We start from the raw sequence: 22,983 nt of genomic DNA on the forward strand, positions 1-22,983 counted from the left end.
ACTATTCGGACTTTTGTTGGCAAGGTGATGTCTCTGCTTTTCAAGATGCTGTCCAGATTTGTCATCGCTTTCCTCCCAAGAAGAAGGCGCCTTTTAATTTCAGGGCTGCTGTCTCCATCTGCAGTGATCATGGAGCCCAGGAAGACAAAATTTGACACTGCCTCCATATCTTCCCCTTCTATTTCCCAGGAGGTGATGGGACCAGTGGCCATGATCTTAGTTTTTTTGATGTTGAGTTTCAGACCGTTTTTTGCACTCTCCTCTTTCACTCTCATTACAAGGTTCTTTAATTCCTCCTCACTTTCTGCCATCAGAGTGGTATCATCTGCATATCGGAGGTTGTTGATATTTCTTCCGGCAATCTTAATTCCGGCTTGGGTTTCTTCCAGTCCAGCCTTCCGCATGATGTATTCTGCATATAAGTTAAATAAGCTGGGGGACAATATACAGCCTTGCCGTACTCCTTTCCCAATTTTGAACCACTCAGTTGTTCCATGACCCGTTCTAACTGTTGCTTCCTGTCCCTACCACATCATAAAATCATATTTAATTTTCTTTCTACTCAAGGGAGGAGAAAAATGACCCCAGTCCCTAGACAGACAACGTGAGTGCCTAAATTACTTAAAGACACTTGTGTATAAGATGGTTTCGTCGCAATAAAGCTAACAATCTGAGCTGTGTCTCACGTTGTGGTAGTAGTGATGATGCTGATTATGTACAGAAAGAGGAGCATATATGTACTTGTCATTTTTAGAAAGAACAGGTAAGGGGCAAAATATATATTATAGATAGTTCACTCGTCATTATAAGTTGAAATCTGTGAGTATTCTTTTATTATTATTATGAAAATTTCAAAACAAAAACAAATACAAAAATACAAAATACTTACTATACAATCTAAACTACCGTGCACCCCCATACCCATGGGACCCATTGGAACAATACTTTTAATACAAGCTTCCTTTCCAAAATTGTATTTGTTGTTTAGAGGCTTTCCCCTTTCCTTTCACTAATACAAATTCAACAAATCTACCCCAAATAGCATAAAAAATATTTGAACTTATTTCCCTTTTTTTTAATCTTAAGTTCAGCAGTCAATTTATCATTTAACGCAATGTCTCATACTTCATTATACCAATCTTCTAATTTAACATCATTTTTATCTTTCAGGAATCTAGCTAGTAATATTCTAGCACTTGTCATAAAATTGGAAATCAGTTCCTTTGAACAATAATCTGTGAGTAATCTAGAGATGTAGTTCTGGCAGACCTTCATGTTTACACAATCATACTTTGGGGGGGGAAGCCTTCTGAGCACCAATCACAAAAAAGCAAGCTGATCTGCAAGCAACAGGAAGTGTGAGGATCTCACATTCAAATGCTTTCAGCTCTTAAGGAATTTCCTCATCTCATCATCATCAAAGGCATCCTTCACTCTCAAGAGACCATGGTAACATGCTCTGAATTGAGGAATGTCCTCTCCAGGGCATGAAGCCTGGGTAAAGTAATAAGGAGGATAGGCTGTTACCCAAGCAGCAAATCCCCCCTCTCCACATTGCTGAAATGGTCCAATGGAAAGGAAAGAGCCAATACAATTGGTTCCAGCAACGTCGCAGGAGTTGGCAGAACGAAACGAACTGCCTTCGGGACTCCAGCTCCGGATTTTGCCTCTAGGTTAACTCCTGAAGCCTTTTCCACGAGTGGATATAGCCACAAGGCAGTGGAGGTTTGAAATCAGAGTTTTCCTTCTCTTAGATGGGCTGCGTTCCATGGCTGACGAGCCCCACCTATTTGCAGCATCTTGTTTATTACTGAAACGGACGCCTAACTCAGAGCTTACGGTCTGAAATGGACAAACAGAGGGGAGAATTAGCTCATTTACAGCAAAAACTAGAAGGATAGTTTAAGAGCTTCCTGGGAAAGGTGAGGGGTTTTTTTGCAGGGGGGAGGAGAGAAATATAAAGGAAATGAAGGACAGGTGTTCTGTGTAAGGCAGTTCCGCATCTAATGGGTACTAAGGAAAAACTGGCAGGTGTCTGGACATCTGAAGGTGACACAACTGAGCAAGTAATGGTTTCAGGAAATGATTGTTGAAGTATAAACTCAGAGGTACCACAAAGGACCAGGCTGTGAAGTGCTTTGCAAGTGTGGACAGGTAACTTGTGAAGGATCCTTCCTGAAGCATGGAAGAAGCACATGAAGACATTTTGCAGGGAATGTGCTGTCAAAGTGACGAGAACAACAGATAACTGTAGTACTTGCAAGTTGGCGGGCCTTGGGTGGATGAAGGGGAAACAACAGAAGGCAAGAGAAAAGAAGATTATGACTAGCCAAAGAGACATAGGGCGAAACCGCTCATAGAACTCATTGTCCAGTTTCTCTCCAACACACCAGTCTCTTCTTCACCAATATCACATGGAAAGCCCCCATGCACAACCTCTCCATGCGAACAAGATTCTAGGAAAAATCAGAGTTCTTTCCCATGAGGAGAGCCTGCTCCCATGTAGGAAGCTGTCTGCTGGAGAAACGTCTGTTTCCACATGGAGAAAGCAACAAAGAAAGGAGAAGGACTTAGGTGTCCCCAGTGTTGGAGATAACTGAATGAGCCTCAATGATATTGGGCCAGATGTTCCAGTGGTTTGACCTGGTATAAAACAGCTTCCTAAGTTCTTACATTCTCTTTTGAAAACAGGCATTTACATGAATGGATCTTTCAGTGCCTTTGCAGTTGGAGGGCAACACTTTCTACTTTAGCTCAAGGCCTAATTCAGTTGCAATATGCACATTTGTGACAACCTCATATGGTGTGGAAGCCCCATCTCTGGCGACGGCTGGTCTGTGACAGCTCACTCCTCGCATCCCTACAAAGTCACCACTGGATGTCAGAGTCATCGGTGAGGAGCAAACCAGCCCTGAAACTCAACTTTCTATCCCACTGTTTTTCTGAAAATACAAGACACTAGCCATGATAGCTAGGGAGTTCTGGGAAGCGTAGTCCCCAAAGTAAATTTACCATGCTCTTGGAAGGCCCTGATTCTGGCACTAAAGTAAGGGTACACATTAGGGACCATGGCTGTGTGGTGCTGATGGCAAAGGATGAACACAAGTTGTGGCTGAATTCATGCAATGTGGAATAAAATATAGAAGGCAATTTGTGTTGGAAATGACAGTTCAGGTTACGCTAGTGATTCCCAAACTTTTTCATAGAATCATAGAAAAGTGAAGTTGGAAGGGGGCCTACAAGGCCATCAAGTCCAACCCAATTCCTGCTCATGGCAGGAATACAATCCAAGCAGATCTGCCAGGTGATTATCTAAGTTTTTCTGTGTTGGAGCACTCACCAACTCCCAAGGTAAAAGGTTCCACTATCGTACTGCTGCCTTTTGATTTGTGGCTCCCTTGATTTACTGGCCACCACTAGCCACAGCTCTCCCAATATGATACTTTGGGTGAAGGGGAGTAAGCAGGACCTGAGTAGTAGGATTCTGCAGTGCCCCGGCTGGATTTGGTGGTGCCCTAGGGTGCCACGACTCATGGTTTGGCAACCACTGTCTTATGCTCAAGAACATGCTTCTTTTTCCATGGGGAAGAGGAGAGAGAAAGGACCTCCTCAGGTTTCCAAGACTATCCTTTACCTGCTCTGATCTGTGCTGACCTTCTTTCAATCTCAGATTGCTGTTCTCAGGATTACTAGTGTCACTTCTTTCCTACTCACACTTTTCTCTTGTCCTGCCAAAGAAAAGATGTGTTTGTTCTCTAGAGAAGAAGAAAAGAGCAGCCTGACATCTCCAGCTTAGTTGGAAAGAATTAGGACTGCAAATACAGCAGGTAGTAGAGGAGGAAAAAAGAAGCCTAAATGATTGTATTAGTACAATTACTTAAGGCCATGAAAATGGGAAATATTTTGAAAACAACAGAAACAAAGATTCAATATAAGAAACAACAATCTGAAAATAAATTGAACAGCTGAAAAAATAAACCATGGACAACACCTGAGAAATATTGATGGAAGGCATGACAATAATTCGACATGGGTATGGCTAAAACTGGAGACCATTAAGAAAGAAACTGAAGGTTTGCCAGCCTCCAAAAACCCATGGGAACATTAGGTAGAGAAGGTGTCCGAAAATGATGAAGTCAAGATGCTGTGGGATTTCTGGATCCAAACGGATAGACACATTGAACATAACACACCAGACATAGTAGTAATGGAATGAAGAAACATCTGGATCATTGACACTGCAATTCCAGGGGATGGCATAGTTGAAAATAAAGAATTGGGAAAACTATCAAAATACAGAGACGTGGCCATTGAAACATCTTGCCTCTAGAAGAAACACACTTCAGTGGTCCCCGTAGTCATTGGGGTTTTGGGAACAATACCAAGAATCTTTGTACAGTACTATAAGCAGTTGCAGATCTCAGAAATCACACCATCAGAGCTACAAAAAAAACCCTGCAATATTAGGAACAGTCTACATACTGTGCCGATATTTAACAGATACTTAGTTTTTTGGTTAAAACTTGTATCTGTTATATAATGCCAGCCAATGTTTTAATAATTTTGACTATGCCTAGTGTTTTTGGAGGAGGAGGAGAAGAAGACGACCAAGCTTCGCAGCTAATATCTGATTTTTCATCTAGTACCTATTAAGATAAAATCAGAAAACAGCAACAACAATAATAATTTCTCAGTTTTCATTGAGAGTCCAAGTTTTTCATTTACGTTGTTCCAGTAGCTTTGCAGCAGCCTGTCCTGGTTCCTCAACAGGGTTTGCCTAGCCCTGTAGCCCATTTGTCACCAGATGCCCAGCAGTTATAACACCTGATGCGGTCCTTGTTAACCTGGGCAATGACCACTCCGGTATGGATTTCTGTCTATTTCCTCTCATTATAATTGACAGTTGGTGGACACAGTTGGTCTGGCTTCTCAGCCAAGACCTGTCTGGCTTGGGAGACCCTTCAGCCTAGCTCTCAACCTCACTGAAGCAGCCAAGCTCCTCCGCCTCATCGAGGCCTGTGTCCATCACATATAATTATCCCCACACAAGCTGGGAATGTTCCACAGATGGTTATTTAATAGATTTTTTAAAAAATGTTTCTAATCCTGCCTTTCCTCAAGAAAGCTTCGAGGGAGTTAGCAGTCAATTAAAACAATGCAATAAATAGAGTTCCACAATTAAAAATGACAAAAGCTAAAACCAGCGGAGGTTAAACCAAGAGTCAAAAGGAATCTAATAAAACAATTTAAGCGGCTCCCAAAAGAATTACAGTGTTTAGCAAAAGGTAGAGCCAGCTGAAAGCATGAAGCCGCCCGACAGGAAGGACAAGGGGAATCTCCCTCCCGCCACACTGGCAGCTGAATTTTACTTCAGCACTGCCAAGAGGATGGAGTCTGTTGTTACACCTATTACCCTCTTACACCAGGCTAGGTAATGGTGTACCGTCGGTGTCATTCACACACTGTCACTCATCCTACAACCACTGCTCCCAGCTTCCCTCCCATACATCTGCCCAATGAGGTGGATGATGCTGCCCACTGCCAACAGGTTCCCCTTGACATTTAGTCCACTTGTGTCCGACTCATCCCCGTCTCCAAGCCATAGAGCCAGCGTTTTTTGTCCGAAGACAATCTTCCGTGGTCACGTGGCCAGTGCGACTAGACACGGAACGCCATTACCTTCCCACCAAGGTGGTACCTATTTATCTACCCGCATTTATACATGCTTTCGAACGGCTAGGTTGGCAGGAGCTGGGACAAGCGACAGGAGCTCACTCCATTGTGTGGATTCGATCTTATGACTGCTAGTCTTTGATCTTGCAGTACAGCGGCTTCTGCGGTTTAACCTGCAGCGCCACCATGTCCCTGCCAACTGAAGGATGCCCAGAAGCCTCCTCACAAAAGGAGAATTGTTACGACATGGCAAAGGCTGTCCAACAGCTAACAAAGCCCAAGTGCAAGAGGGATATGAATATTGCAAGATACAGTCAAGAAACTAAGAAAATGATTCAGTTTTTCTCCTCACAGTGAGATCTCTCTGAGCAAGGGGTCCCCTCCACTCCTGAAATCCTAGGGGGAGGGGGGGGAAATCCAACAGGATTTCTAAGGTGGTCTGTGGTCAGCAATTTGTGTCGAATTATTACAGTTTCTCGACAAATAGCACCTTTCTTGCACAAGACACTCAGGAAAGGGCGTTGAGCTGTGCAAAATGTTACAACCATGATCACAAAATGGAGTGAGGGGTAGACCATGTGCAAACAGAAATCTAAGCCAGAGGTCTCAGCGCCGTGAGTACTCTCCACATCTCTAGTAATCATAACCTGAAGAAATGGCCTCAACTATACATCAGAGGAGGGTCTGGCATGCTCTGGTCCATGGGGTCATGAAGAGTCGGAGATGACTAAACGACTAAACAACTACAAGACATCAGTAACACCTTTGATGTCTTTTCACTGACACACGAAATACTTCTTATTTAGACAGGCCTCTAGCATCATATTCTAGGATCAGAGGTTTTAAAGGACATGCTACACTGTTCTGTGTTGATTGCAATTTTTTAAGCTGGGTTCTCATAGTGTTTGACTGCATTCTAATAAGAGAAGTGAGTTGATGATGTTTTAATATTTATAATGCATTTTTGCTTATACTTCTTGAAATTATAGTACAGTGGTGCCTCGCATTACGACGTTAATTTGTTCCAGCAAAATCGCTGTAGAACGGAAATGTCGTAAAGCGAAATTAAAAAGCCCATAGAAATACATTAAAACCCGTTTAATGTGTTCCAATGGGCTGGAAACTCGCCATCCAGTGAAGATCCTCCATAGGTCGGCCATTTTCACTGCCTGTGCAGCAAGGAATCCGTCCCAGAAAACAGTGGGGGGCCATTTTGTTTACCCGGTGGCCATTTTGAAACCGCCGATCAGCTGGAGGAAAATCATCGTTTTGCAAAGACTCGGTTCCCGAAGCAGGGAACCGATCATCGCAAAGCGAAATTCCCCCATAGTAAACATCGTAAAGCGATTGCAAACGCGATCACAAAAAGTTGATCGTAATGTGATTTTGTTGTTAAACGGAGTGATCGTAAAGCGAGGCACCACTGTATAAGCTGCCTTGTGTCACAGCTTTAGGGAGAAAGACAGTCTAGAACTCAACTCAACTCAACCAAATCAAATTAAATGAAATGATACGGCATCCATGGACGATCTCTTCTTCCACGCTGCGCACCAGAATAAAAAAAATAAAAGACTGGGAGAAAACAGGCAGGCACCTCTTACTTATGAGGAGGAGGAAGGTTGTGGGGGGGGGGGAATTTGCAAGCTTTTACCAACAACTGAAAATAAAACGAGATCATGTTTCAAATGCCAAAAACCACAAACATGCCATTTTGATAAACTGGAATGAACCTTCATATACCAATATATACTTTGAAGATCATCCTCAGGGGAGGAAAAAGTCTACACATACCCCGGAACAGTTTGCTTCAAACAAATGGCCCTTTCCCCACTTCATTTACAAATGTAAAGGCAAAGAACAGCCATCTGTCATGCAAAAATCATTCTCGACTGCTCAAAAAAAGAACCAGAATAAAGAAATGGCTTAGAAACGGGTGTCAGAGCCAAATTATTTAGCCAACACAAGGAAATCTGTGTACATACCTTTATCCTGTGTACAGAAAATAATGTTGACTTCCATGCCAATAATTTATCCAGCACTAACCTATCGTCTCTTCCAGCTTTTGGAATTCAAAGAGAGCTCCACCTATCCTTCTCTTTTGTTGGTTGGTGGCAGGCAGTTGTTTGTTGCTGTTGATCTGTTCAGTTGGTTGTTAGTATGTGTGCAGTAAAGAAAGAAGAACAATTGTAAGTAATGAAACTTACTTTTTAATTATTTCTCCTACCAGTGTCTCAGAGTGAGTTATTGAGACTGTAAGGACCAGTTAATGAGAAAGGGTGGACTCTGGGGAATTTCTAAGTATTCTCTTCTGTCCATATATGTACTTCTACTGTTTAGAAAAAAAGAGAATTTTATGAGAGATTCAAAACTCTGCAACAGGAAACTTTTTTAACTGTCTAGTATAGACATCCTTGCTTTCTGGAAGAAAAGCAAATGTAGATGAACGGTGCCTGGCATCTCACAGTGGCATAAATCCAGTGTCATAAGTCATAGCTGACAGGGTATGAACCTCCATTCACATTTATTCTATTTTCTTTGCTTTCGGGGGGGGGGGAGAATGAATTTTCTAAGATTTTCATCTATGCATATTTGGTGCAAGTTGTGTGAGTCACATCAAAGGCTAATGTTTCCATGGAAATAGCTCTTTTCTGCATGATTTTTCAGAAATGTATTTATTTTGCAGCAAGAAGATCAATTTATTTTACATCGTTGTGGGGAGATCACTAAGAAAGTAGCGCAGCAAGTATAAACAGACATAAGCAACTCTTTAAGTTGCAAAAACTTTCCCATAAGTCTTCCTCATGCTTTGCCTTCACATCTTCTGGACATTTTTTCCCTTTCAAGAACTGGAGAGGTGGAAAATAAACGGTCTGCTCAAAATCAGTGGGTATGTGTGAAGAAAGAGTGCAATGTATTGTTTACTATTATTGGGCAAGTAGGGATTAACGGAAGCAGGCGCCTCCATGAGAAATGGCTTGGCTTTTCACTCTTCCACACTGCTCTTCTGAAATAGCTTGAAGAGAAAATGTTGGGTCAGGAGTAGAGATGGGGACGAATATAAAAATGGATCTTTTTTTAAATGAATATAGCTGATTCATCAAATATTCATTGATCTGTATTCGTTAAAATACAGTGGTGCCTCGCTTAACGAGTGCCTCGCTCAACGATGAATTCGCATAACGATGGCCTTTGCTGAAAATTTTGCCGCCTCACCTAACGATGTTTCCTATGGGGGATTTTCGCATAACGATGTTTGGGACCTTGCTTCACTTAATGATGACAGTTTTAGGTCCCCTGTTTCGCTTAACTTTTTTTTTTGACAGCTCTGTTTTTGCTATTTTAAAAATATTCTAAAATGTTTAAAAAATGTTTAAAATGCTTGGAATCATTAGTGCACCTAATAAAACCTTCGTTAAAGTAAATTTGGCTTCGTTCTGAGTCTTTTTGAATTTTTGGTGATTTTTTTTTCACCATTGAAATGTATTGAATAGGGTCCTATTGGAACGGATTAACCGGTTTTCAATGCATTCCTATGGGAAATGGTGTTTCGCTTAACGATGTTTTCACATAATGATGTTTTTAATGGAACCAATTAACATCGTTATGTGAGGCACCACTGTATAAGTCTCGACGAATATGGCTCAACAAAATATCTCCCCCGGTTTTATTTATCGATCTGTCGATCCGTTAATATTCGTCTATATTTGTTACTTTTGGGGGGGGGCTCTATGAGCTTGCTGGTGCCAATTAGAAGCTCTGGCGAATCAGGACAGAGATTGTGGACTGGCATGTCCGGCAGCCCATAGCACTGCCAAGAGGCTTCATATAAGCTTTTCCACTCCAGCCTTTCCCCACTTCTGTCCATTCTCTCCGGAGTGAGAACAGTTGCGGGCTTGCTGGTGCTCTAGTGGTTTCACTTTTGCGGCAGCAAAGCAAACGCTTATAATTTTCTTTTTTATTTATATCTTTCATCACCATCAACAACAACTTTCCTAGGAATTTCAGGAGGCATCAAAGCTGTAACCGAGTGGGCAACAGGGGCGTTGACCTGGGTGCCAAAATTTAGAGGGTGCAATCATTCTCACCGGGGAAACCTATTTCTTGCTGTTGGTCCACCTTCATTTACCAGCTTTGTGTCTCCACTCCTTTCCTGAGAATCATGGGACTGGGCGTCCATGGCCTATGTCTCTGTCTTGCTCACACCTCTAGATCCCACCTCCCACATCTTCCTGCTGTCCCTTCCTGTTTCCATTCTGGTGGGCCTGGCTTTGGCCAGACTGCCGGGGCAGTCTCACAACGTCACAGGAATGGAAAACGTTGGAGGCCATGGGGCAGCAGCCGGACATGGAAGACTGCTTAGCCCCACTCTGTTTCTACAGATACAGCAGGGAATGGAGCAGGAAGGGGAGCAAGGTCCTCGCTGGCTGGCCCACTCTGCCTGCTTCCTGTGTGAACGTTTGGGGGACACCTGGAGAACGGGGGCAAGGCCCTACGGGGACCAGGAGGGAGTGTCTCCAGGGCATGCTTCCTGTAATGTAGAAATCGTTGTAAATAGAATAATGGTTGCATTGTGGGAGGAGACATACGTGAATTCTGTGCTTCACTGTTAAAGTAATATGCATAGCCTATAAAGAAATGTTTGTGCTACAAATGGGATTTTTTTAAAACCACAATTCCCATAGTTCTGCATTCTGGAGTTCTATCTGATAGACATCTTGCGGACACCTGAATGTGGCTGAACTGGGAGAAAAGCCGAAACTGGAAGGTTTTGAGATCTAGCTAGGCTTAGTTTCCTGTTCAAGAATAAATCTCCCAGCTAGCACTGGGGCAGGAACAGAAAGCTGGGCCAGAGCTTGGGCTCAAAGCCTTCCTCTTTAGGCCTTTCCCAGGTCTAAACTGAAGCTCAGGCGAGCCACATTTCGGTGTCTGTGAGATGTCTGTCTAGAAGATAGAATTCCCAGAATGGGGAATAGTAGGATTTATAGTCCAAAAATAGCCAGTTCTGATTTGTGTGAAACAGAGAGAGAGACAGAGAGAGAGAGAGAGGCTCAGGTATTTAGTCAATACAGTGGTGCCTCGCTTAATGACAATAATCCTTTCCAGGAAAATCGCCGTAAAGCAAAAACATTGTAAAGCGAAATTAAAAACCCAATTGAAACGCATTGAAACCCGTTCAATGTGTTCCAATGGGGTAAAAACTCACCGTCCAGCGAAGATCCTCCATACGGCGGCCATTTTCACTGCCTGTATAGCGAGGAATCCATCCCTAAGCACAGCAGGGAGCCATTTTAAGCTCCTGCCAGCCATTTTGAAAACCCGACGATCAGCTGTTTTTGATCATCTTTTTTTTATTATTTCATTTATATCCCGCCTATCTGGTCGGGTCAGGACCACTCTAGGCGGCTAACAATCATAAAAATGCAATGAAAATATATAAACATGGAGAGACTCTTAAAGCAAAAATCGGTTCCCGAAGCAGGGAACCGATCATCGCTAAGCGAAATTCCCCCATTTAGACCATCGCTTTGTGATTGCAATTGTGATCACAAAAAGATCGTCATGAAGCGGATTTGTCATAATGCGGGGCAATCATTAAGCGAGGCATCACTGTACATCGGTTTAGTCAACACATGAAAAGGGGAACCCCAGCACTGACCCCCTCCGGCATTACATTTCTCAGTGGAAAGCAACGTGTTCGAAAAAGAGAGGTTATGGTTTGCACGGAAGATCTCTGCTTGAGCAAGAACTCTGTGTTTTTGCTTACATGGAGAGACTCCATGACAACAGGCCGTCTCCTCCTTGCATGTTGAGTAGAATTGGGTGGGTAAAGCCAACTGGTGGGTCATGTGAACAGGGTCACTGAAAAACCAGACTCTAAGATGCTAATTGCAAGTGTAGAGTTACTGAAAAAAAATGATAAAGGGCAAGTCAACAGGTGTGTGATTCCCGTAGATTCAGTGATGCTTCTCCATTTAGGACTAAATCTTGGATTTAGGCCTAAATTTCCTTGCTAAATTTCTGCAGAGCCTTGTTTTGTGAGTGACCCCTGGATGCTGTTTGATCCTGAAAGACTATCAGAAGCTTGTTTGGGTGACATGGCTGAGAAGGAATTCAGAAATTCCCCCCTTTCATGCTGATGTTCTTGCCATTTCCACACCTCGCCGATTGATTGAACGCCATATTCTCCTCTTTCATTTTAAAAAAAAATTGTCTGGCATTCTGTGGAGAAATTCATGAAGCGGGGGTTGGAGGGGGAAAGGAAATGGCCCCCTTCCCTTTTTTTTCACACAAGGAACTAAAGAGAAAGGCTAGTCCAAATCCCAGAAACTCTTTCTGGAACTGCTACACAAAACCTCTACACTTCACTGGTAAAAGTTCAGGGGAAACAATTCGTGCTATATGATGTCTTCTGGGTGGTATCAACCCTTTTGGCAGCTCCAGTAAGCAAGCTAAATAAAATTTAATAATATTATAAATCTAAGGAATTAGTACAGCATGCTGGTTAAAAGGAGATTGGATTGAAAAATTCCATAATCAAAATCTCCCAGCTGAGCTATGAACCCAACAGTTGGCCTTAGAGAAGCGTTTCACGCGGACCATTGTGTACATTCAATAGGCAGCTAACACTGATCACCACTCCCTACACATATTATATGTTTGACATGTATTGTTTTTACATTCAAACACATGCTATGGTGTTCAATAAGGACATCTTCAGATGTATACCCCTTTTTTTAAAAAAAGAGTACAAAGTGTAAAAGGAGTATAATGACTCCTGCCAAATAGAAGGGGAGGATATGGAGGCAGTGACAGATTCTATTTTCTTGGGCTCCATGATCACTGCAGATGGTGACAGCAGCCACGAAATCAAAATACAGTACGCCTGCTTCTTGGGAGGAAAGCGATGACAAATCTAAACAGCATCTTAAAAAGCAGAGACATCACCTTGCCAACAAAGGTCCACATAGTCAAAGCTATGGTTTTTCCAGTAGCGATGTGTGGAAGTGAGAGCTGGACCATAAAGAAGGCTGACCGTCGAAGAATTAATGCCTTTGAATTGTGGTGCTGGAGCAGACTCTTGAGATTCCCCTGGACTGCATGAAGAACAAACCTATCCATTTTGAAGGAAATCAACCCTGAGTGCTCACCGGAATGACAAATCCTGAAACTGAGGCTGCAATACTTTGGCCATCTCATGAGAAGAGAAGACTCCCTGGAAAAGACCCTGATGTTTGAAAAGTGTGAGGGCAAGAGGAGAAGGGGACGACAGAGGACAAGATGGTTGGACAGTGTCATCGAAGCTACCAACATGACTTTGACCCAACTCCGGGAGGCAGTGGAAGACAGGAGGGCCTGGCATACTCTGGTCCATGGAGTCACGAAGAGTCGGACACGACTTAATGACTAAACAATAACACAATGTGTAAACCAGCTCAGAATGAATTTTTCCCATGCGTCTCTAGCAAGGAGGGCCAGCCCTTCCAACAGGCAAACTGTGTCAGCTACCTTAGGTAGCAACTGCTGAAGGAATTCTTTTGGCAGCCTATCAGCTGTTCCTCCTTTACCTCTTGCCCATTTCCATTCTTGAAGGACAGAGGTGTGTTTTCCACACAGACTGTGCTATACTGTCCTTAAGGATGGCAAAGAACAATATTTCATGGGTGGCATAAAGAAAGAGTGCTCTTTCAACCTAAACTTCTATTGTGGAATAGAGGGGGGTCACCATCTTGTCCTATGAACCACCACTTCCACTTGTGCATCTTTTATGTGGACAGGACAATGGATAAGAAGAACAAATACTATAATCTGATCCTGGGACAGTGAGGGACAAAATTGCTGGTAGGATTTACAGCACGAAAGTATATGAGAATAAATGCCTGGTTCTCAGGCACACACACTCCATGGTGCCATAGGGTGGCTGGTTACCCATATGAATCGTGAATGGGCTCATGGTACACATGACACTTTTGGTTATGCTCTGGCTTCAGCCACAGCCCAAATTACTAACTGAATCAGCCTGATTTGAATTCATTTGTATGAGATGCAGATCAAAGTGGAATGTCCCAGTTCTGTTCTGGAGTGAACGGAACTGAATTTACAGAACAGCTAAGATCTGGGACATGAATCACTTCAGTACAGCAGGATGGGATGGGTGGGTGGTTCTTTTAACAGGAAGATTCAAAGTGCCTTGTATACAACATTCAAGAGCATATCTGTCGGAAATTTCACTTCCATTCGTGCCAAACCAAAGAAGTTGTCGCCATTTTGGTTTTCAAGTGCAAATCAATAGGAGGATGGTCTTCTGGATGTACACATTGATTAGGATCTGGGGTGTAAATTGAACTGAACGGGGCACTGATCATTCCACGCTGAATCAGGACATCTTCCAAAGCTCCAGACTGGCCTCCGAACCCAACGGGTGGCCCACGAACCACCCCAGAGACAGGTGTAATTGCAGGTTTGTATCAGGTCTTCAAAACAATGTGGACAGTTCTGCTTTTTGCTTTTTACTGCCTTTGGCCTGTGGGCAACCAGTATGAGGTGAGAACCAGCACAAGAAGGTTCTTGCCTGTGACCAGGCTGGCTGAAGGATGGAATTGATGCTTTTGAATTGTGGTGCTAGAGGAGGCTCTTGAGAGTCCCCTGGACTGCAAGGAGATCGAACCTATCCGTTCTGAAGGAAATCAACCCTGAGTGCTCAATGGAAGGACAGATCCTGAAGCTGAGGCTCCAATACTTTGGCCATCTCATGAGAAGAGAAGACTCCATGGAAAAGACCTTGATGCTGGGAAAGTGTGAAGGCAAGAGGAGAAGGGGACGACAGAGGACGAGATGGTTGGACAGCGTCACCGAAGCGACCAACATGAATTTGGCTAGACTCTGGGAGGCAGTGGAAGACAGGAGGGCCTGGCGTGCTCTGGTTCATGAGGTCACGAAGAGTCGGACAAGACTAAACAACTAAACAACAACAGAAACATGTTAGCTGAAATCCTGCTCCTAGAATATGCCAAAGTGTAAGTTTTCATCTGTTCCCCTCTGGGAAACAGAACGCTGCTGATGCTGCAATTCTGGGGAGCATGCACCTACACTGGCTCGGTACCTACGTGCAAAGTTATGCTTCAGCTTATTCTGTGAATGGGATTGCAGCCAATGTTTCCAAACAGTATTGCAGGCCCTTCTCTGAAGGGTGACCCGCTCGCACATGCAACTCATCATTCTGTGTGATGAAAGGAAAATGGATGTGTGAACCAGCCATTTCACAGGACAACACTGCGGCAGGGAGCCCAAAACAGGATCACGAAGCATGGTGAAATCAAGGCAGCTCCTCGTTTTGGTATGTCTTAATGGAAGAGAATCTGAAAGAAACAGCTGGTGCAGCTTCAGTCATAAATTGGACAGGAAATAGCACTTCTTAGCTTGCTTGCCAGAGAATCCAAATATCTCTCTAAGGTGGGTGGGTCTTTATCTTTAGTCTACACGAGTTATTGACCCCAGACCTTTGTTTTGTACAGACTTGTCTCTTCCCCAGCCTGCATAAATCTTACACTTTGTATGTCTTCCAGATATGCCCTTCTTGCTCCCCATTTCAGAGTTATTTTTTTTCTCTTGCATGTACTTCTCTAGAAGAAAGAGCACTAAAGCTTTTTAATGTGCCTTTCTTCATGGAGAGAGAGAGAGAGAAAAGGAGAAGCAGCCACATACACACCCATTCCAGTAAAGGTCTGGGAAATATCAGGGAGACAGTTTGGTCTGTGTGTAGAGCAAGAAAAGGGATCAAGAAAATGTGGAGATGCCTTTCTGACTCTGGCAAAAATCTTTCCAGCATTTCTTTCTCAGGATTATGCTTGGAGAAAAGACCATTCGAATGAGTTCCCCAGGGTGGTTGACCTGACAGGGCTGTTGGCAAGCCTTTGGGTCCGAGTTCCAAGTCAGAGTCGGAGTCTTTGGTACCAAGTGCCTATTAAGAGGGACGTGGTAGCGTTGCGGGTTAAACCGCAGAAGCCTCTGTGCTGCAAGGTCAGAAGACCAAGCAGTCGTAAGATCGAATCCACGCAATGGAGTGAGCTCCCGTCACTCGTCCCAGCGCCCGCCAACCTAGCGGTTCGAAAGCATGTAAAAATGCGAGTCGATAGAGACCACCACACTGGGAAGGTCATAGCGTTTCATGTCTAGTCACGCTGGCCACGTGACCACGGAAACTTTCTATGGACAAACGCTGGTTCTACGGCTTGGAGACGGGGATGAGCACCTGGCGTGCTCTGGTCCATGGGGTCAAGAAGAGTCGGACACGACTAAACGACTAAGCAACAAAAATAAATATATATATTTAAAAATCATATAAAAAGCAAGCTTCTGTGGGTAAATCACATGATAAGAGGGATTGTTGACATCATCTTCAGGACAGCCAATCCTGGGGGTGCTGCTGCCTTGGGAACCCAACCCCATTCTCCTGTCACCTCACAGGGGCCGAACCCCTCTGTTGTCAGATAAAAGGGGCTTGCTGGGCAGGGCAGGAGACCAGAGGGGAGGCCAGTGGCCAGAGGGCAGCCCAGCAGAGAGAGCGGCAGTGGCAGCTGCAGGGGACCCAGCCTTTCTGCCCAAGGCAATTTCTGAACTTGCTAAATGGGCTTGCGAGTTAACAGCTCAAGGCTGGTGGAGATCTGTGGCTTGAAGCTGGCTGATGTCAGTGATGGACTGGGGGGAAGTCAGTGGACATTGGCAGGCAGAAGCTGGTAGAATCTGCCTGCGGAAGCTGGCTGATGCCGCAAAGCGGAGGCTGGCAGAGGTTGGTGGATTAAGCTGGTGGAAGTTAGCCTCCTTAAACCAGCTGGCAGAAGCTTCATAGATATCAATGGATGCAAGCCTGGGTGTGTGTGTAAATGGCTGGTGGAGTGAAGGTGTGTGTGTGTCGGGGGGGCTGGCTGGTGTGTGTGTGTGTGTGTGTGTGTGTGTGTGTGTGTGTGTGTGTGTGTGTGTGTGTGTGAATTTGTGTGTGAATGGGCTGGCTGGTGTTCCATGGGTATGTCGGCTGGGGTGTGTGTGTGACCCAAGCATTTGGAAGCTGACAGAGGCTGGCTTCAGAAGCGGAGTGGAAGAGATGAACGGGTGGATATTCCTGGTGGAAGCCAGTGGGTGTTGGCAAGCAGAACTTCAGGATGAAGTTGCCAGAACATTGGTCGGTGGATATGCCTGGGTTGAAGCTGGTTGATGGCAGTGGACAAGCTCACCCCTTAGTTGTTGTTTTTTTCTCTCTCTCTCTTGCAGGGCCAGAAGCTTCCTCTTCTCCAGGGTGATGCGAGGGACCAAAAGGCAGGCGTCCTGCTGGAGCTGAGCCAAGCTGTCTCCACTGAGGACCAGGATACCCATTTAGCCTCTTTTCAAAAACCAATCAAAGGACTTTTCTGGAATGGTTTCGAAGTGTTGTCTTGTTTGTCAGGGGTTTCATGGGAGCATCTTCCCCATCCCCTCATTATATCTGGGGCCCAATGGGTCTTGGGTCTCTGTGGGGATGGGTCTCTGTGAGGTCATGGTGTGGGGCCTTGTGAGCCTCTTCAGCAGTGGGAGCGTAATGTGTCTGCAGGCGTGAAGGAGTGGGAGAGGCACCGTTGGTCCCCTATACGACTTCCTAAATATATTATGTGTCCAACACATGCAGGAAGCCAGTGAGCCCTGGTGCCATTCAGAGAGGGTTGGAGTTGTGTACCCAAACACTATGACCACCCCGTAACAACAAACGAGACTCATTCCTTCCCTTCCACCACTGCTCCTGACATTTGTCTGCCTGGCCTGGAGATTCAGGGAACCGCAGCCACTTCCTGGCACTGCAGCTCATTCTCTGAGACCTGGCAAGCCTCATCTTCATCATCAACACCGTGAGCACTCCATGGACAGCTCCCTGCTGAGTACAAATGGGGAGAAAATATGCCACTTCAAATAAATTTACAGTCCAAACTCTCACGCCAGTGCCACAACTGAGGAAGTGGAGATGGGCAATAATTTGGAGATAACCGTACATTAAGATGTGGATCCATGCCTTGGATAGACTTCAAAAATACACTGGTGCTGCAAAATCTGCTGCCTGAGGGAAGTGGCTGCCTCTGAGCACCTAGTGGTTCAGGTGTCTATGAATGCAAGAAATCTAATGTAACTATCATTGTGGCATAGTGAATTCTGCTGGTAAAGAATCTGCAAAGCAGAAGGGTTAAATATTGGAGGTCCACCCATGGACCCATCCAGTCACCCAGCCTTCCTCTCCACTCAGCTGTCATGATTCTTTTCTTCCCCTCTTCTAGAATGCCCAACAATTCCCCTTTCTCTTCTGTTTCTTTTCTCTCCCACCCCATTTTTTCCCTTGCAGGTCTATTCTGGGGCTAATTCAGACTTTCACTCTGCTCACTCTTCTCCCACAACGCAAGGCGTTTTCTCTCTTTCAACATTTTGAAGAGTTCTGTTGTAGTCATGTCCAAGATGATGGTTTCTACTACTCCCCTGAGGATGATCAGGAGACTGGAAGCAAAGCCCTATGAGAAAATACTGAAAAAGCTGAACATGTTTAGCCTTGAGAAAGGGGGATAGAGGGGAGATGTGATAGAACTTTTCAAATACTTGAAAACCAGCCATGCAGAGGAGAGGCATGATATGTTCTTGATCGTCCCAGAGTGCAGGACACGTAACCATAGGCTCAAACTACAGGAAGACGGATTTAGGCTGAATATAAAGAAAAATCTCTTAACTGTTAGAGCAGTACAACAATGGAACCAATTACCTTGGCAGGTGGTGAGTGCTCCCGTATTGGAGCCATTCAAGAGAAAATTAGACAACCATGTGTCAGATCTGCTTTGATTTGGATTACATCATTGAGCAGGGGGGTGGACCCCATGGCCTTATACACTCCTTCCAACTCAATAATTTTATGATTCTATGAATTCCACGATCACGTGCATCATCTTTTGAGGTGACAGGAAGTACATTATTAATGTTTTACTCCAGAGGTGTTAACTCTGAATATGCCTATGTTATTATTATATTGGGAGGCTTTGGGAATTTCAGCTCCTTATAGTGTATTCTCCTACGTGTGAGTAGGTGTGCGAGTTCAGCTGGCTGTGACTTGAATCAGCATTTTGGTAAGGAAGCAATTTGTATGGGTATGCATACATAACACACTATAGAAGTAAAGTTTCTGATTCAGAAAGCACAGTAGCCCCCCCCCCCCCCGTATCTGCAGGGGAATGGTTACAAGCCCCCTTGCAGATGCTGAAAACTCTGGATAATCATGAACGCTATACCTAGCATGGTCAAAAAATAAAATAAAATCCAAGAATATGTATTTTCATCTGCATCATCAGAACTGGTCAACCGAGGGACCCAGAGACCATGCCATGTACTTTTCAACAACGATGGTCGTGAATGGCTTCCATCAAGGTCCAGTCCGACGGTCAAGAGACCTCCAGAAGATTTCACGAAACAGTCCCCAAACAATAGCATCAAAAAACAACAATTCCTTCCTGTACTGATTTTGCACAGGAGCCAAACCTATTTGGATCATAAAACCAATCCCCTATGGTAGGGGTGCCCAACCTTTTTTCACCCCACGGACTGGCTGGGGAAGGTGGGACACCCCCCCCCAAGCTCGTGGGCATGTGCGAACGCGTGAGTGCGAATGAGTGTGCGTGCATGCACAAATGGTGGCATGGCACTTATTCATGCTCGCTCACTCATGCGCATGCACAAACAACAGTGCGGCGCTCATGTGCGATGTGTGTGTGCCCGTGCACATGCGTGAACAGCTACATGGCACTCACACCGGGGCACGCAGCAGGCACAAATCAGCTGTGCGGGGGTGATGTCTGTCTCCACGGCCCGGTTTGGCTCAGGCCACGGACCAGCACTGGACCACGGACCAGGGGTTGGGGACCTCTGCCCTAAGGGATCTGAGAGCCAAACAATGGTATTAAAATTGCTTTGAGGAGGCAAACGGATGAACAGACAGGAGTCCCGAGATGCTACTTTTTTTGGATGGCAACATCTGGTGGATTCTGGGAGTTGTAGTTCAAAAAAAGTTACAAGCCCCCTTGTACTTTTTTGAACTCATCTAAACAGAGTAGATGAGGGACCAACTAACAAATGCACTTATGTGTAGAGAGACCTAGGGGCTGCACCGCATCTCCCTTTATGAGCCTCCTCAGGTATTAAGATCATCAGGAGAGGCCTTTCTCTCAGTCTGTGAAGGTGTGTTAGGTGGGGACACAGGTGAGAGCCTTCTCTGCTGCTACTCCCAGACTTTGGAACTCCCTCCCACAAGAGGCCAGACTGGCCCCATCTTTGCTCTCCTTCCACAAGCAGGCAAAGACCTTTCTCTTCAGGCAAGCTTTTCCTTAGGGACCAGCTGCCTTAGTAGGATTTGTGAACTTCAGAGGGTTATACCTTAGTGCTTTAAATGTGGTTTTGGTGCTGCTCATGTTTTTCATATGGTAGTTGTTTGATTCCTTGGTATCTGTATACTCATTTATTTTCTAGATTTAAATATTGTCCTTCAATGATATAAGCTGTCTTGGGTCCTTTTTAAAGGAGAAAAATAACTTAAATAAATTTTTAAAAAATCAATTAAACAGGGTGACCAGTTTTGCAGCACCAAATCCCCATTTCATGATAACGATTTGCAACTAAGAACGAACGGTACGCAGTCCAGGAAGGAGTGCTTTTCCGGAGAGTTTTGAAATCCTAGATGTTTGTTTAGACTTTATCTTTTGCAGTGTATGAAGTATGGAGCTGGATTTTGCAATTCTCTTTATTGCATTCCTGAGTCTTGTTCCTCTGATGAGCCCAGACAACATGTGCTAGCCAGAAACAGAGTGCACTCCCCCCCCTCCTACTACTCCTGCCACCTTCTGAGATAGCTCATCTCATGCAAATGTCCCAGATTGTGAATGGATGGGCAGAACAGCAGACGTTGCTGTATTTATGAGCTACTGAGCCTGGACAGGAGATGAGTGCTATAAACACTTTGGGCCTCTAAACATGCCAAAGGTAATGGGAGCACAACTTCCAGCAGGAAGAAGACCCGCATTGCAGCAGCTAAGGATATCAAAATGATCTGGAAGAGCCATTATTTCTGGACCACATGCACTCAGAGATGTTAGCCATAAGAGAGCGGATAGAACACCATGGAAAAACCAGTTCACTGAATAATCAAGTTAGAAACCCAAAGATCACCTGAAAAGTTACTTTTTAGACTACAGCCCCCCCAAGGCTAATTGGGGGATTCTTAGAACTGCATTTGAAAATAAGCTTCCATTTGTGAGCTCTGCAAAATAGCCTTTCTGATATTTCTCCCCTTTTGCACAACTGACTGTTCTGTTCTTAACATTTAGCAAGGCATCCTTACTGTTGTTGTTGTTATAGTCTGTCAAGTTGCCTCCAGCTTAAAGCAAGCTTTTGAATTAGTGAACTCCAAAAGCTCCTACCATTAAGAGCCCTGATCAGGTCTTGCACACTCTTTGTTGAATCAACCCATCCCTACAGTTGTTGTTTAGTCATTAAGTTGTGTCTGACTCTTCGTAACCCCATAGACCAGAGCACACCAGGCCCTCCTGTCCTCCACTGCCTCCCAGAGTCTAGCCAAATTCATGTTGGTCGCTTCGGTGACCCTGTCCAACCATCTCGCCCTCTGTCATCCCCTTCTCCTCTTGCCTTCACACTTTCCCAACATCAGGGTCTTTTCCAGGGAGTCTTCTCTTCTCATGAGATGGCCAAAGTATAGGAGCCTCAGCTTCTTCAGGATCTGTCCTTCCAGTGAGCATTTAGAGTTGATTTCCTTCAAAATGGATAGATTTGTTCTCTTTACAGTCCAGGAGACTCTCAAAAGTCTCCTCCAGCACCACAATTCGAGTGAATTCACCCATTCCCGTCCATTTTAGTTCACTGACGCCCAGGATGTCAATGTGTATTCTTGCCATCTCCTGTTTGACCACCTCCAGCTTACCAAGGTTCAGAGATCTTACATTCCAGGTTCCTATGCAGTATTTTTCTTTGCAGCATTAGACTTTCCTTTCACTTCTAGGCACGTCCGCAGCTGAGTGTCTTTTCGGCTTTGGCCCAACCACTTCATTAGCTGTGCAGCTACTTGTACTTGTCCTCCACTCTTCCTCAGTAGCATGTTGGACGCCTTCCGACCTGAGGGGCTCATCTTCCAGCATCATATCTTTTAGCCTTTTATTTATGTCCATGGAGTTTTCTTGGCAAAGATACTGGAGTGGCTTGCCAGTTCCTGCTCCAGGTGTATTGCATTTAGTCAGAACTCTCCACTATGACCTGTCCGTCTTGGATGTCCTTGCATGGCATAACCCATAGCCGTTCTGAATTATTTAATCCAAGTTTATGCACCAACCACCAGTGCTGAGGAGACTGAAATTGAACAATTTTATGAAGATTTACAACACCTTCTAGAACTGACACCAAAGAAAGATGTTCTTCTCATTCTAGGGGACTGGAATGCTAAAGTAGGGAGCCAAGAGATAAAAGGAACAACAGGGAAGTTTGGCCTTGGAGTTCAGAACGAAGCAGGACAAAGACTAATAGAGTTTTACCAAGAGAACAAGCTGGTCATCACAAATACACTTTTCCAACAACACAAGAGGCGACTCTACACATAGAAATCACCAGATGGGCAATATCGAAATCAGATTGATTATATTCTCTGCAGCCAAAGATGGAGAAGCTCTGTACAATCAGCAAAAACAAGACCTGGAGCTGACTGCGGCTCTGATCATCAGCTTCTCATAGCAAAATTCAAGCTTAAACTGAAGAAAGTAGGAAAAACCACTGGGCCACTCAGGTATAATCTAAACCAAATCCCTTATGAATACACAGTGGAAGTAAAGAACAATTTTAAGGAACTCGATTTGTGAGATTCTAGTGGACTAAGAAAGGTATTGGCTCATCCTCGTTTGGGAATTCTCTGTTTTAATAACTTGAAACCGGTCCTGTGTGTTTTTAAAGCAGAATAAAAATCAACAAGGATCGGAGGTTGGGAGTTTGATTCCCTATTATGCCTCCTTGTCAGGGGGTTGGACTTGATGATTCATAGGGTCCCCTTCCAGGTCTGCCGTTCTAAGATCATTATCATCACTGAGTGTTATGGGCAAGGATTCGGGCTGGTCGCTCATTGAAAATTAACTTCCCAAAAGACAGAGGCTTTTGGGAGCCAGAATAAGGTTTAAGATGATGGCCAAGTTTGAAATATTTGGGAAGCAGCAAGAAACAAGAGAAAGAGACCTTAAGCGAGCGTTGATAACAACCAGAGCACGTGCC

At 44.5% G+C, this 22,983-nt stretch overlaps 1 long non-coding RNA gene across 1 annotated transcript in view; it reads right to left on the minus strand.

The window, feature by feature from the left end:
• LOC140705535 (uncharacterized) overlaps nt 1-22,983 on the minus strand; it is a 63,400-nt gene that overhangs the window by 39,743 nt on the left and 674 nt on the right. The gene's annotated exons all lie outside the window — the stretch shown is intronic.

This window comes from Pogona vitticeps, chromosome 3 (assembly GCF_051106095.1).
Source record: "Pogona vitticeps strain Pit_001003342236 chromosome 3, PviZW2.1, whole genome shotgun sequence".
Taxonomy (NCBI): Eukaryota; Metazoa; Chordata; class Lepidosauria; order Squamata; family Agamidae; genus Pogona; species Pogona vitticeps.